This window comes from Pteronotus mesoamericanus, unplaced genomic scaffold (genome assembly GCF_021234165.1).
Source record: "Pteronotus mesoamericanus isolate MK-2021 breed Mesoamerican mustached bat unplaced genomic scaffold, CSHL_Meso_final scaffold_174, whole genome shotgun sequence".
NCBI classification, from domain to species: Eukaryota; Metazoa; Chordata; class Mammalia; order Chiroptera; family Mormoopidae; genus Pteronotus; species Pteronotus mesoamericanus.
Genome location: NW_026555309.1, coordinates 31,695,500 through 31,707,680, shown reverse-complemented (window position 1 = coordinate 31,707,680; position 12,181 = coordinate 31,695,500).

Below are 12,181 nucleotides of genomic sequence, written 5' to 3'. Positions count from 1 at the left end.
GTGAAGCAGTGAGTCATGGAAGAGTTTCAGGAGTAATAATTACCAGAAATATTCCGTTTAGAAGGCTTATTTTGGCTACTAAATGGAAAATGTTGGGTATGTACTGTCTTCTTTCATCCTAAAGGAAGATGATGGGTGAAGATGATGATGACGACAATGGTAATGGTGATGATGATCTGTATCAAAGCACAGTGGGTAACTTTGAGTAAGTATTTAATAAGTGGCACCTGGAGGAGTTGATGTTGACTGGATTGGGAGCATGAAAGAAATTTCTTGTGGTTGTAAGACTGACATTCCCTTTTCCTTTCTTTCTTCTTCTTCTTCTTTTTTTTTTTTTTTTTTTTTTTTTTGCTGGCTGTAAGCTGAGGGCCCTTCCTAGCTTCTATGGTTTGCTCTGTTTCTTGATTCATGACCTCTTCCTTCATCTAGAAAGCTAGCAATGGCGGATGCAATCTCTCCTATGTGTTTGACTCTCTCCTGCCTCTTCTTCTGTTGTCCATATAGTCTTTCAGACTCACCCTTCTGCTTCCTCTTTTACTTTTAAGGGCCCATCTGATTTTATTGGACCCATTCACATAATCCTAGATCATAACTCCATCTCAAAGTCGTTAAGCTTCATCGCACCTACAAAATTCCCCTTTTTCTCTGCCATGCAACATATTTGCCGATTCCAGGAATTAGTGGGTCAGGTTGACATCTTTTTGGAATCATTATTCTACCTACCACATGGCCCTCTTCATCTAAATTTACTTATTTGGTTTTCCTTATAGTGCTAATCACTAACTGATGCTATTTATTTTACTCTTTGTCTCCCAACTAGACAGTAAATTTCCTGAAGTCAGAAATTGTGCTTTTATGTCATTTTGGTAGATTCAGCACCAAGAGTGGTGCCTGGCACACAGTAAGTATTCAATAAATAATTGTTGAAGGAACTATAAGTTAATTATGGGGCATCTTAAGTTTGAAATGCTTATGAGATAGTCAAACAGAGCTGTCTAAGAAGCAGCTGAGTATATGCATGGGAGCTGATGTCTGGATTTCTGTGAGATGACAAGGGGTGTAGGGGTGGTGCAGTGGTAAGCCCAAAAACTTATGTCCTGGAGTAAAATTCAATCCTGGCCCTGCACAAATATGGACAACTCACATCAACTTCCAAGTAAAACAGGGGAACAACTAGGGTACCTACCCCTTTGTGGTTGTTGATAGGATTGAGTGAAATTCTGTGTATAAAGTGTTTCTAGTTCCTAGCAGATAGTAACTATTCAATAAATGTGTGCTGTACCTTCTTTGACCATGTGTAACAGTGAGCAGAATGGGTGAGAAATGAAGGTGCTCCAGGACAGAACTAACAGGGACACTAAGGGACAGAAAGAGGAAGAGTAGGCAATAACACCAAAAATTGATAACAGCTAGAGAGATTGGCAGGAAATCTGGACAGTATCCTTCCATGGAAATCACGGGAAGCTGAGGTTGTTTCAAGATGAAGCTCATGGTGAACAGTGTCAGATACTGCTGAGAGGGTAAACAAAATAATCCACACGAAGGAGGTGTTAATTTCAAGAATAGGAATATTCTGTAGAAAATGCTTGCCCAAATCTCATAGTGAGGGAGTGAAACAGAGACTGCCGTTTCTACCCAGTGTCTGCTCTTCTTCCTCAGTGATGGAACATCTCGTATTTAACAGGGCGCCCAGAGTAAAGGTGCATGTCTCAGCCTTGCCTGCACGTTGGCGAGGCCACTTCACTAGATTCTAGCTAATGGGTTGTAAATTTGAGGGACATGTGAGCTATTGGTGGTTGTCTTTAAGAGGACCCTCTAGAAAGCAAAGAAAACATAAACAAAATGAAGAGGCAAACTATGGAAAGGAAAAACTCTTTGAAAACCATATATCACATGAGGGGTCCATAACCAAAATGTACAAGGAACTCGTTATAATTCAATAGCAAGAAGACAAATAATGGAATTTTAAAAATGGGCACAGGTCCAGAATAGAAACTTTTTCAAAAAAGATATTGAAATAGCCAACAGTTACATAAAAACATGTTCAACATTGTTAGTCATCAGGGAACTTCAAATGAAAATTGTGGTTTTCATTTTATTTCATCTAAAAAACCTTGCACTTTTAGAATGGCTTTTATCAAAAAGACAAGAGATACAAATGTTGGCCACGATGTGGAGATAAGGAAACCCTTTTGCACTGTTCACGGGAATGTAAAATGGTGCAGCTACTATAAGAGAGTATGGAAAGTCCTCAAAAAATTAAAACTGCCATATGATCCAACATTTCCGTTTCTGAGTATATATCAAAAGAATGGAAAACTGGATTCAGTGAGATATCTGGATCCCCATATTTATTGCAGCATTTTTCACATTAGCCAAGATATGGAAACAATCCAAGTATCCATCAATAGATGAATGGATAAAGCAAGTGTGGGACACACACACACACACACACACACACACACACACACACACGGTGACACACAGCGGTTTCCCGCTTATCCACCCATGAAGGGTATGTTCCAAGACACCAGCTGGATCCCTGAAATTATGAGTAGTTCTGAACCCTATAAATACTATGTTTTTTCCTGTATACAGGATATGATAAAGTTTAATTTCTAAACTAGGCAATTTTATGGATAGAGGATTTGTTCTTACCATAGATCGTAGAAACCGCAGCATCTGAATATTTTTCTGTCCATGTTAAATCAAAACGTTTCACCTTTCACTGAAAGGAAGCACCCCAGCTTCTGTTTGGCATATCTGAATGCCAGCATCACTACTCTTGAGTCTTGGGGCCATTACTAAGTAAAATAAGAGTTTCTTGAACACAAGCCCTGTGATACTCTGACAGTTGATCTGATAACTGAGGCGGCCACTAAGTGACTAATGGGCGAGTGTATAAGGTGTGAATACACTGAACAAAGGGATGACTCCTGCCCGGGGTGGGACAGATGTCATTATGCTACTCAGAAAGGTCCTTAATTTACAACTTAATGAACTGTTTAATTCTGGACTTTTCCATTTAATATTTTTGGACCACCGTTGGTAGTGGGTAACTGAAACCGTGGAAAGTAAAACTACTGATGAGAGAGGACGCCTTTATACACACACACCCGCTCGCACATGCGCAATGGAATGTTACTCAGCCTTAAAAAAAGGTGACGGTGAGATCCTACCATTTGTGACCACATGAATGGACCTGGAAGACATTATGCAAAGTGAAATAAGTCAGTTACAGAAGAGCAGACACTTCATGGTTCCTCTTACATGAGACATTTAAAATAGTCAAATGTAAAGAAGTAGGCAAGGGAATGGTGATTACTAGGGGATGGAGGGAGGGTGAGGTCGAGAGCTATGGCCCAATGGGGAAAAGTTAGTTGTACAAGATGAGCAAGTTCCAGAGATCAGCTGTTCCTGTATTTAACAATCAGGTTTGTGTACTTAAAAATTTGGTAAGAGGGTTGGTCTCATGTTAAGTGTTCTTAACACACACACACACACACACACACACACACACGGATGGAAGGAAACTTGGAGATGTTAAATATATTTATTTCCTTGATTGTGGTGATGGTAAAATGAATGTATACATATGTCCAAACTTCCCAAATTGTATATATTATTTATATGGAGGGTTTTTGTATACAAATTACACTGCAATGAACCTAGAAAAAAAGAGAAAAAACCAAGGGGGCTCTACCGTTCCTTCTTCCAACAGGCTGAGATGCAGATGTCATGCTGCAGCTCAAATAAGCTCTTATTTGGGGTTTGTCTGTCACATGCAGCTGAAGCTAATAATAATTGCTGCAGTGGCAAATATGGAATCTGCCCTAAGCTACATGTGGTTCTTCCTGATACCAGAGTAGGTTCTGCTAACACAAGGATCCCGCCACCTCATCTTTCAAGACCAAAAGGCAAACTGGAAACCCTCTCCACCCCCAGCAGCACCCCAGGCTCCTGTGTCACTGCAAGATGGGAACTCCTCTGTTTATGTTGTCGTGGAAAATGCTGGCCTTTGCATTTTCTAGCACCTGGGAGACATGCGAACGACTCTCGGATGGTTTTGTACAGCCAGCCCTGTGTGGTGGCTGAATCAAAGGCTACCGGCCACAGTTGTTAGTCTGAACCTAAATATCAGTATTTCAGATTACAGTGAGGAGGAAGCAGTGGGCTTTTTGAGTGGGAAGGGAAGACGTGTAGATTACAGAAATATATAACGGAAGGAAGACTCCTCTTCAGGGAGCACAGTGGGACCAGGCTTGCTTTGTTTTTAAATAGTTTGGCGGTCCCAAGCTGCCTTGTAACACAGGCATCTTACTCTAAGATTCTCACACTTACCATTATATTACACATACCATGGAAAACCTTCACACTAACCTAGGAAATATCTCTGCATAGGAACTAGAGAAGGAAAGGGATATGCGCAAACCCTCACTGCCACAACCTCGGCCTTCCAGTAGTTGCGTTGAAGTGCCCCAGTTTATGCACAATTTACTCATGACTAATAGCCTATATTTTTCAATTCAGCCACTCATGTCTGGCATGGTCCCTCTGGACACAGAATTATTGAATTTAAACAAACACTTATTGGGCACCTATAATTGGTCAAACTAACAAGCATTTAGGTTGATTTAGACTGTTGCCTACCTAATTAGTATTCCAATTTAACAAACTGTGCTAATTGGTCCCCAAAGGTGCATTAGTAAAGGTTTCCTTTACTTCACAAATGCTCACTTAGAATTCCATACTTAAGAAATTCATGAATTAAATCACCACCTCACACTCAAGAATTGTTCCCTGGTCAATTCTTCAGAGAAATTGTTTGCCCTGGTCAACTGTTTTAGGACTATTTAAGCATCCAGTGTCTCCTTTCCGTAAGTGCCACAGTTATTGGCAACCAAAGTCCTGCATTCAGAAGAGATTAGCCAGGATCAGGGGATATTTGTAAACACCGTTGATGAGGGCGTGACACTTTAATCACACGAACATGGTTTGGGATGAAGGGAGTCAGGTTGTGTATGAAATTGCCTATTGTTTGTCACTGACTGTTTCACAGCCACACATCCCAGTGATGGATGTTTCTTCATTGTGCTAGGAGTAAATATTTCTCTCCTCCTTTTTAAAGTTTTACAGTCATCGAACAAACGAGTATAAATTTATTATAAGGCCTTTGTGATTACTGATACTTCTAGTTGCGCAGTGAAACAGAATAAAGCAAATAAGTCACCTACCGGAATTTCTAGCACTGTAGTTTGCTATAGCTTTTCTTGAGGTTTTTTTCAAACTTTTTAATAGAGCCATGCATGGAAATGTCATCTGTGTTACTGCTAATGATCTAAAGAGTCGTCTTCAGATTTTGTAATACCTTGGAATGACTGAATACTTGTTCAAGAATACCAATGTTGACCACACTCCTCCTTTTCCAAACCACGCAAAATCTTCTGCTTCGGTATCTAAGTGGGTGATGCCTGGAAAACTGTTTCCAGTCACACCCCTTTTCTGTCCTTCCCACCCCCTGCCGTTAGCCTCTCCAGCTCGTTGTGTCTGATATAATTTCTTCCCTCACCTCCCCCTATTGAGAGTTTCTGGTCTGTTCCTTACTTGTTTTCTGTATTCCAGATTAATTTTTACATTGTTAAATACAGGGAGAGTGGCTCATGCCACGTATCTCCTCCTTCCCCAAAGTGCCTATGCAGTGCCAGGCTGGTTATGGTTATGGAAATTTAGTGAATACTTGACCTAAAGCAAAGCCCCTTTCAGTAACTGAATGAAAAGATTGAGATCCAGGGACCCATGAAGTTCTAGAGACTTCTTTTGAAGCCTCACCTGTTAGGAAAAAAGGTCTTCAACAGAGGGAACTGCGCTTTCTCTTGCCATTGCCCTAATGGTTGAGAGAGAAAGGCCCACAGAGTCCGAGCCCTGGAGCAGACACGGGAATTTAGAAGGGCCGTTTTCAGACATGGTTCTACGATGTGTTTGAATGCAGACTTAGAAAACTAAGGCCTGCTTTGTGCTTTGAATACTAATAATCACATTCGCTGATTACCTTTGCATGAACAAAATCATCAATAGTGAAGAGGTCCTACTTATTCATCCCAAAATTTGACTTTACACCCTGGCCAATGTGGCTCTGTTGGAGTGTTGCCTTGAAGAATGAGAGGTTGCCAGTTTGATTCCCAATCAGGGAACATGCCTGGGTTGTGTATGAGAGGCAACCAGTTGATGTTTCTCTCTCACATTGATGTTTCTCTCCCTTTCTCTCTCCCTCCCTTCTCTCTAAAATCAATAAGCATGTCCTTGGGTGAGGAAAAAAATTGACTTTAAGATTTACCAGCTTAAAATTAAAAATATATGTCTTTAGCTCTACTTTTGGACCTATGCTATCTTTTTTTTTAAACTGTTTTATCTTTATCTCATCTGCATATTGAGATCAGAAAAATCTCTTTTTAGAAAAATAGTATTTATTATTTTAGTTTTACTTCTTATTAAAGTAAAATTCATGTATAATTTATTTAGCCCTGGCTGGTGTGGCTCAGTGGATTGAGTGCCAGTCTGCGAACTGAAGGGTTGCCAGTTCAGTTCCCAGCCAGGGCACATGCCTGGGTTGCAGGCTGGGTCTCCAGTTGGCGGGGTGTGAGAGGCAACCGATTCATTGATATCTCTCTCACACATTGATGTTTCATTCCCCCTCTTTCTCCCTCCCTTCCCCTCTCTTTAAAGATAAATAAATAAAATCTTCTAAAAAGACTGCACATATTTAAAGTTTACAATCTGACATATGTTTACACCCCCAAACTATCACAACCCTTAAGATACTGAACATTTCTAACACCTCCCAAAGCTCCATGTGCCCCCTGCCCTTCAGGCCTCACTTCATTCCTTATGCCTTGTAAGCACAGATCTATTTCTATCATTATAGGTAAATTTATATTTGTAAACTTTTTTAAAAATGGAGAATATATATATGATATATATATATCAGATAGATAGACGTGATATGATGTATATACACCATTGCTTTAAGTCTGTCCCTCATATACAAGGTTACAGGGTCAACGTTATCCTTTCTAGTTTCCATACGTAGAATGAGGGACAGTCCTCTGGCTTTCTCCCTCTGGGTTTCCCTTTTCTCTCTCCAGTATGGCTGCAGTTGCCCAGGCTCTTCCGTTGATTCTTCCAGCCAGGAAGATGGTGGTGCTGGAGCAGGCGATGGTGCTGGTGGTGCTGGTGGTGCTGGTGGTGCTGGCGGTGCTGGCGGTGCTGGCGGTGCTGGGGTTCTTGTAGAGCTTTAGTTCCTGTGCTGCATTAAAACTGTGACTGCAGGCCCACTTTGGGGCAAAGCCATAGGAAAACAAGAATCTCACCCCGTGGTTATTGTTGCTCCGCATTTCTACTTCTCACCATAATCTGCCTGCTTTTGTTTACTCAGCAAAGTCCTCAGGTTTGAAATTTTTCCCAGGGCCTGTAGTTGTAGTGAGTGGGAGGACTGGTCTATTAGGGACTTGTACCATCACACCAGAAGTGGATCTTCACCCTGCACTCTATTGTCCCTTTTATTCCTCACTTTAGTTTCTTTTGAGCCAGAGCAGAGGTTTGGAGATCAGGTAACCATTTTTCTTTCTGCTTCTTCATGAATGTATGTAATCAAGATGCATGAAAGGACATTTAGGAGACAAAAGTTAGAAGGTTGGGGATGTGGTTGAGAGAGAGATTACAAGTGTCAGAGTTTTCCTCAGCATCACAGAATAATATTTTGGGTCTTAAGTGAGTTGTCAATAAATGGCCTATATCTAATTTTTTTCAGCTTGTTTATAATACCTACCATTATTGAACATCTACAATGTCGGGCATTGCACTTGGTTCTTTACATTTATTATGTTTAATCCATACATCCACCAGGACTAAAGATTTTTCAACTCTATATCCCTGTGTTTGGGAATGGATCTCAAGAAGGTTAAACATAAATGCAATGTCACATAGTTTATAAGTAATGGAGCTGGGGGCACAGAGCCTTTTCTTTCTGTCGCCAATATGCCACCCCTTCTCCCTTGATCACCCTACCATTCAGGCTCTACTTGTACACTGATGTCTCTCCCTTCACATTCGTTTGGCGCAGGTATTATTTACTTTTGCTGACTTAGGGAGCTGTTGGTCTCTCATAAAGACGTTACCATCTATGCAATTTTTTTTTCCTGATCTGCACAAAAATTGGAAACTGAAGAAGAACTGTATTTGCATTACAAAAGGAAGCCTGGTCTCATTTACCTAGGTAGTACTCTTTTATCAAAAAGTACACTCCAGGTATTTGCTCACACAAGCCTTCAGTAAACGCTTGTTGAAATGAATTGAGTCCCCAGGAAAGTGTTTAGTGAGATCAAGCGAGTCATTGAAATAACCATGTCAGTTCAAAATCATATAGAATTTAAGAGATCTGTTAGCACCTTCAATTGTACCTTAGCACCTAAAAATAAATTGTAACAACTCAAAGCTCATTAACAGCTTGTTTTCTGTCTTGTATGATCAATGGTTTGCTTTCACTTAACGAGATTTTTTTCTTGCTGTTTCACAAAAAAAAAGGTGAAGACTAATGGATAAACATACCAAAATCAGGGAAACTTTATATAGTCTTAAGAAGACCAGTTAAAAACATGGGCGTTTTTGCCCATGAACTGTTTTCTATCCATAACCAAATAGTTGTGTTTATGTCTGTGAACTCTGTTATTCTGAAACGGCCAGGCCACATTTTCTTCCTGTGACTCACACTGTGTTCATGTGCAAACATTTAGTTAACACTTAATATGTGCCAGACACTGTCCTGAGACATGGGCTAAAGTCGAGAAGAAAAGAAACACTGCTACCTATATGAGCTTATGGTGGGTAGAGAGACAATAAGCACATCGATTAATAAAACAATAAACAAAAAGGTAAAGTATAGGGTGAGGCAAAAGTAAGTTTGCAGTTCTATGAAAAACACAGAGTTCATTCTTGTGTTATTATTTAATAATTACTATATTATTGTCCATACTATAGGGGATGGAGCCCAGGGCCCAAGTGGAGGGGGTGGCCTTAGAGAAGATATTGGACAGTTGGGCCAGAGTAAGGCAGAGGGAGACTGAGTATTTTGGCGGAGATACAGGTGCACATGGAATTTTCCTTCTAATTGCCAAAACTTATGGTCAGTAAAAGGAAGATTAAAAAATTTGAAACTATGTTGCAATATAATATAAATGCATAATATTGATTTTACTGGGAAAAATCAAAGCTGAAAAAGGTCAGCTTCTTTATTCAGTCTTTTGTTTTTACAGATGAGGAAACTAAGGCCAAGAATTTAACAACTGGTTGTTGGTGGAATTGATTCCATCTCATAATCCCATGTTTAGCTATTGCATTGTGCTCCTTGGTTATTTAAAAAGTTACCATCCCAGTTGATATACATAATACTTTATATGAAATATATCTCTGAGAAAGAAATTTGTATCAATAGTATCTACCAGGTAAGCATATAGTAACAGGGACATTTCAGGCTTTCATTCAACCATCACAACAATCCTGAGCTATGCCAAGCTATGCGTTATTTGTTACCAGTTTTGCAGATAAGAAAATTGGCATTTCAGATTAGTTAAGTAACTTGTCTAAGGTTCCACAGCCATAGGTGGCAGAACCACACCTCAAATCCAGATTTTCTGACTCAAATCTAGTATATGTTCAATATATTTTGTTACTTCTAATAATGAAATCACAAATCATGCTCCTGAGTTACCCAAAAGGTTTAATTTGTTTTCAATACCTGGTTTTAATATAGGAAAACATAGAAGTCAAATGCAATTAATATCAATGTTTTAACACTTCAGGGAATAAGTTACAGTTGTCTGAATATATGTCACTCATCCAGAACTCCTTATTTCCCTATGATAAATGGGGTGCCCAAACACAAAAGAGAAATGATGATTAGAAGGCAAACAATGAACATAAAACTTTTCAGGATGAGTTCAACTTAAAGCTCAGACAAGCTAGTTTTAAGAGTCACTAATCCTTTCAGGTATGGAATGTTTCTTTTTATACTTCTAGGACTTGGAGATCATTGATGAGTAGAAAAGCTGATATTTGAAAGGCATGATTTAAGAGATGATCCTGACTCATGTACCTTGCAATTTCAACTCAAAATATTTGCATTAGTTTCCTGCCTGGTACCCAGAACCAACTAAGTGAGCAAAAGCTATCTTGAAGCTCGTTTATTCAGGACTGCGAGAGTAGGGACACGATGGGATAGCATTGCCCTGCTTCCTCCGAGTTAACCTGGGGACACATGCTGTTATCTCTGGGTTAACCTTTCTCAGTTCGAGTGCTAGACTGTTCCTCAGCAGAATTTCTGTTATCCTCTGGCTCAATCGCTTACCTTTCTGGTTGAAATTGGGGGTGTTCCATCTCATTGGTAGGACTGTACCTCTTATCTATTTCCTTGTCTTGGCGTTCTTACAGATTTCTACTGTGAGGAAATGATTTTTTTTCAAAAAGCCATGACAATTTATGGGTTATTTACCAGACAGTAGTCACTGTCCAAGACACTTTAAAAGTATTTGAGACTTAGAGAAGTTAACTAACTTGTCCAGGGCCCTACAGCTACTGTAAGGATCTCTGGGGTTGCTTTCACGTTTGAAGGACACAGGCATAGATTGTCTTATTTTTGTGAGAGAGGCCTGAGGGAGAAAGATAAAAAGTGTGAGAGGTAACAAAGTTGGGATCCTCCTATCTAGGTCCACAGAAAAACGATTTTTATGGAAACCATGATTTTTTGAGACGCACCTGGAACGGTTGCAGTTTCACATGTACCACCCCATCTACCAGTTGAGCATCACTGTTCTGACTGAGTGGCTACATCAGCCTCACCTTGGTACTGCAGTCAGTACATCAATTAAAACAGAGACTAGGCAGAAGTCAAAAGCCAAGCAAAATGGGTTCTACTGCCATCTAAAGTAGTTCTCTTCCCTGTTTCCTGAAAGTATCTAGTTAATTCAGAGTGACGCAAACAGTAACATCCTATTCCTGCCCTTTTCTGCTTCAAACTGAAAACATTGTTAGTTTCCCCGACTGCATGATCCAGCTTGCTCAGAGTGGGCCCTCGGAGGCTGCCCTTGGTTCCCATTCCGGCCTCCTTCATCCCGTCTAGTCCCTCAGCACTGCAACCTGTCTTACGTTTGCTTGTCACATCTTGGAGTTTCTTGCAAGGGATCCTGATCTTACTTGGATTATTATGTTGGTTCCCCACTTCGTTACATCTCAACATTTGAATCACTTCCCTTGGCCCTCCCTTCTGAACAGATGCCTGGGCCCGAGCCTTAGTGGGTAGATGTAACTCGAGTGTCTTATCTACTCTCCCTTCCTGGACTCGTGTGTTTTAAATACAGGGTTATGTTTCATTTAAGTAGCTTGCTCATTCTTTCCTTCATTCATTTATTCAACTCTTCATTTATTCAAGTCAACAAAAAATTTTTGAGTGTTTTCTAGGTGTCAGGCCTTTTGCTCTGTTATTTCCAATGTTGAGAGATTCCTCTATTGATGTGCTTGTATTTCTTTATGCAGATCTCTGACTTACAGAGTTCTAATCTGGTTACATCAGAATGAAAATATATACTGGTATATTTTAACTATTAACAGAGAATCTTAAGGAGTAAAAAGTCAATCACATAAACATTTATATAAAAAATTCAACTAAACAGGAATTGAAGGGAAATGTGAAGCTGCTTAAATAAACGTATTGTTGAGACTGTTGGATTGTTTTTGATATCTAAATATATAAAGTCTAAATATAAACTGCTGTTGGCATATCTGCTTTGGACCGAGTCCAAAACTGAGCGAATTGCTTGAATTCAACTTCTACTTGCCACCCAGTAGTTTTCCCACTTCACACAGTTTAAGGTGTTTACTTGCTTTTTAGGGTGTTACTTTCATATTGTTGAAAACGTAGTATGTTTGCCTTCTTTTCTCATTTGTGGGGAACAGAAATTCTGTGTATGCTGGAGACAATTTTGAAAAACAACAGTTCCTGATTATTATCATTGCTGGAACCATTGTAGGTTTGTGATAGTGTCTGCTTGGACATAGAAATCAGGAGAGAGCTAGGGGCTTTTCAGGAATTAAATATCCTCAGTTCAGATTGTGAGGTAGAAGTGGGTAGATG